This window comes from Lineus longissimus, chromosome 3 (assembly GCF_910592395.1).
Source record: "Lineus longissimus chromosome 3, tnLinLong1.2, whole genome shotgun sequence".
NCBI lineage: Eukaryota > Metazoa > Nemertea > Pilidiophora > Heteronemertea > Lineidae > Lineus > Lineus longissimus.
In genome coordinates this window covers 28,722,991-28,727,230 of record NC_088310.1, presented here as the reverse complement: position 1 = coordinate 28,727,230, position 4,240 = coordinate 28,722,991, and the positions used below count along the sequence as shown (strand labels likewise).

Sequence of the window (4,240 nt, the reverse complement as noted above, 5' to 3'; positions counted from 1 at the left end):
ATTGAAATTGGTCATTCACCACCTTATTATTTTAGGGACTTACGATCGACTTTTTAGATACTTCCGGTATCCAAGATATCCAAGAGGAGATGTTCGTAATTAAAAACCGGATGTGTAATCCGTGGTCAATTATGTCGCCAAATGAATCCTGCAACATCTGCAATTTTGGCTTTTTGTCGCTAAAGCCTTCTAAGATCAGGTATCCTATGTTATTGCCGCTCTTTATATAAAAGATAACAGGAGCACTTGAAATAAACCAGCTGTTCTTGTAACATATGATTTCCACAGAATCAGTTCACTTTGCTCTTGTGTCGATTAAATGAATCGGCAGACCACAACTCCAAGTACGACAAGCGGAGGCCATCGGTCGTCTCCGCAGGATCGAGATGTCGGCAAACATCAGACGAAATCCAATTACGAGTTATTCCGGTCCGTTGTCTGGTGGTTCAGCCATTGAAAGACTCTGGTTCAACTTAGTAAATCTACGTGTTCTCACTTTTAACGGATAGATTAGACATACATCGCTTCTTCTATTTACCTCTCAGAGATGTCTTCTGGAGATTTCAAGCAATCGTGATCCGTCCAACGAGCTCTGGCTTGTTGTTGTCTCCAGAACATGAAGTCCGACGACTTTTCCCACGAACAACGAATGACATCGCTAGTTGGCCGTGATCAAAATTCGATCAAGTCACATCTACAAAGTCACGTTCCGTGTGTTCAGCGAGTTGTCCAAATATTGCTCCATCTACTTGGCAAAAATGGATATCGGTAATTCAACTGAGATCTGGTCCTCCAGAGTGAAGTTCCGTCCGGTTGTCAAAAGGTTATCGACTACCACGAGTATTTTTATGCCGAGTTATATCAATCTCGCCTCCAACGTTTGCTGAGCAATCCACAGCCGGAGATTTGTGGCGGTAGAATGTTCACGTCGCTGTCGGGAGTGCGTTCCCGCTTGCAGTCGCGTACCTTTATAACGAATGATCCTCTTCACTCATGCTCCACTGGCAGAGAGCAAACCCATTACCACCCATGACCAGCTTGTCTCAACACTTCCCTGATAACACCAAAGGTGTTACGGGGAATCGGCGACGTCAGTTGATTAGCTAGTCTCAAGGCACTCGTTTCTTTGAGCTGCTTGGAGAATGATAGCATCTCTATGGAGGATTGTTGAATTGCGTCACATCCGATTTGGTAAGCACATGTACTTGTGTTTGAGACGATATAGAGTGGAGGATGTGAAACAATCACACGACATATCCTCTCTTCCAATCAGCGGTACTAGGAGTAAATATTTTGGTGAGATTAGCGTATGAAATGTGTGTTTCTATTCCTGGAAACAATCTATAAACTTCCATGACTATGTACACTAACAACTGTAAATATCAGACTATAAACAACAGAAATCAACCATTTATCTTTTATTTTATTTGTCATTGGACAACATTAGGCCATTTGTTGCTCACAGCCTCATTACTGCTGTTTGCTAAAAGAGCGGCGAGAAACCATCTATGGTGAAGTTGACAGTTGTTCGCCAATTTGGGCGCCGTCAGCACTTTTTGTATTAGTCGGATTGGAGGCAAAGGCAGGGAAAGTGCTCGATGACACTTGTGCAGGCTGAGAAAGAGAGGGGACTGTACCTCCTGCTACACTCGCCTCAGGTTGTGAAAGACTGGGGACTATTTCTCCTGCTACACCAGCCACAAGTTGTGACAGACAGGATACTATTCCTCCTGCTACACCAGCTACAGGTTGTGAAAGACAGGGGACTAATCCTCCTGCTACACCTGCCACAAGTTGTGAAAGACAGGGGACTACTCCTCCTGCTACACCAGCCACAGGTTATGAAAGACAGGGGACTATTCCTCCTGCTACACCAGCCACAGGTTATGAAAGACAGGGGACTACTCCTCCTGCTACACCAGCCACAGGTTGTGAAAGACAGGGGACTACTCCTCCTGCTACACCAGCCACAGGTTATGAAAGACAGGGGACTATTCCTCCTGCTACACAAGCCAAAGGTTATGAAAGACAGGGGACTATTCCTCCTGCTACACCAGCCACAGGTTGTGAAAGACAGGGGACTATACCTCCTGCTACACTCGCCACAGGTTGTAAAAGACAGGAGACTGTTCCTCCTGCTACACCCGCCTCAGGCTGTGAAAGACAGGGGACTGTTCCTTCTGCTACACCAGCCACAGGTTGTGAAAGACAGGGGACTATTCCTCCTGCTACACCAGCCACAGGTTGTAAAAGACAGGAGACTGTTCCTCCTGCTACACCCGCCTCAGGCTGTGAAAGACAGGGGACTGTTCCTTCTGCTACACCAGCCACAGGTTGTGAAAGACAGGGGACTATTCCTCCTGCTACACAAGCCAAAGGTTATGAAAGACAGGGGACTGTTCCTCCTGCTACACCCGCCTCAGGTTGTGAAAGACAGGGGACTATTCCTCCTGCTACACCAGCCACAGGTTGTGAAAGACAGGGGACTATTCCTCCTGCTACACCCGCCTCAGGTTGTAAAAGACAGGGGACTATTCCTCCTGCTACACAAGCCAAAGGTTATGAAAGACAGGGGACTATTCCTCCCGCTACACCAGACACAAGCTGTGATACACGCAGTTCTATTCCGCCTTCTCCAACAACTATTGTGAAAGACAGGGGGCCATGTGACAGACGGCCAAAGGCACGTTCTTGAGAGACCACCCAGGTGAGGGTATGGATGGGGTACACCTAGTTTCTGAGCACTACTTCGTATTGTCCTTGTTCTCTATGTATGAGATCAGAGAGCTCTCTCAGATGTCCTGGTTGCGACATACTACTTGGGCTGGGCTCTGCTGTGTATCGAGGCCTTGTTCTCTTCAAGATCCGACACTTGTGTAATGGTCAGAAAGGGCAATGATCGTCTTCGGTGTCCTGGCTGTGAAGTTACATAGGAGATATTTGGCCGGGTTAGGACTACCAGAAAGCTACAATGTATTCGGTATGGCATTGTGCTCTGTTATGGGATCATAGAAGAGGAGACTATTCCTCACGCTACCTGACCAGTCATAGTGGTCTCAGGTGTTCTGGTTGTGAAGCTCCTTGGGAGTCTCCTGGAAGCTGTCTTGAGGAATTGTCCTGCTACCCATTCTGGGCTTTGCGATCATGGAAATCAAAAGAAAAATAACAAGGCAATATTTGCATATTTTTTTATTTGATAATTCTTCTGTTGGAATCTTCCAATGCGACAACAGCATCGGAAAAAATATGAGTAATGATTTCATGACTAAATGCATTTTACAATATACTTGCGCATATTATCATAACAAACAGTAATCCCATTCTATGGTAGCCCGTTTGTACCACTAACAGATTGAGTGCTTCCCACGAATGGTCATAGGTCACCATCCGACACTCTCCACAGTTGAATGATGGATGTTTATAATAAGACTGTGCCTTGTCCTGGTGGGAAGCAGTTTTCTGCCCCTGCCAAGCAGCACGCCCCCTATTAGATATACTGTGAACCAAGACCTGGAAAGTTGACCCGACCACATTAGGAATGGCATGGGGTCAATATATTATATATTATACTGAATGTATTTGTGGAAGGTTCATCTCTCGCAGTCGTTTTAGCGCTCAACTCAATATTTTGACAAGACAAAAGATATACAGATTTGGAAGATAATTAACTACCAGTCACTAGCAGACTTGACAGACTTGACAAGTTATAGAAATACCAAGATTGAGCACTGACATACAGTTATGAAAAGACCTCAGACATTATGCAAGAATTCAGCCTTGTGCGATTGACAGTAGAAGTTTACTGAAGTCAACTATTTACAACAAATTCATATGAATCCAAAAAGTAAGAAATGAAATGGTAACAAAATGAAAGAGAAATGGAGCCTTGAGGCAGATTTAAATTTGTGTTTCTGCTTCATTTATCATTTCCTGTTTTCCAGATGGCCACACTCAGACAATAGCAATTTAACAAACAGAATATGAGACAGTAATCTACGATCAAGGAAGAAGGAGGGCTTCTTAACCCAGCATCCCAAGTGGTGGATCATCATAAACCAAGATAACCTCTGCTTTAAAAGCCCAGTCTCTGACTTACTCGCTGATAGGCCCTTTATCAATAGCTGTATTGCTGGCAACTCAGCCATGAAAGGTGTGGTATCTAAGATGGATGACTCACATGAAATGGTGGAAATGGCATGAGAAGACAAAAAGGAGACAGGTTTGCAGATTTGTGGAATTG

The 4,240-nt window shown here is 44.8% G+C and overlaps 1 protein-coding gene across 4 annotated transcripts in view; it reads right to left on the bottom strand.

Moving 5' to 3' along the window:
• Positions 1-3,193: 3,193 nt before the first annotated feature.
• The window catches only part of LOC135484571 (ras guanyl-releasing protein 3-like), a 62,917-nt gene continuing 61,870 nt past the window's right edge, over positions 3,194-4,240 (bottom strand). For all 4 annotated transcript variants that reach the window (XM_064766176.1, XM_064766175.1, XM_064766177.1 and 1 more), the window contains one exon: positions 3,194-4,240. This exon is cut by the window's right edge and continues 6,163 nt beyond it. The gene's annotated coding sequence lies outside the window, so the exon portion shown is untranslated.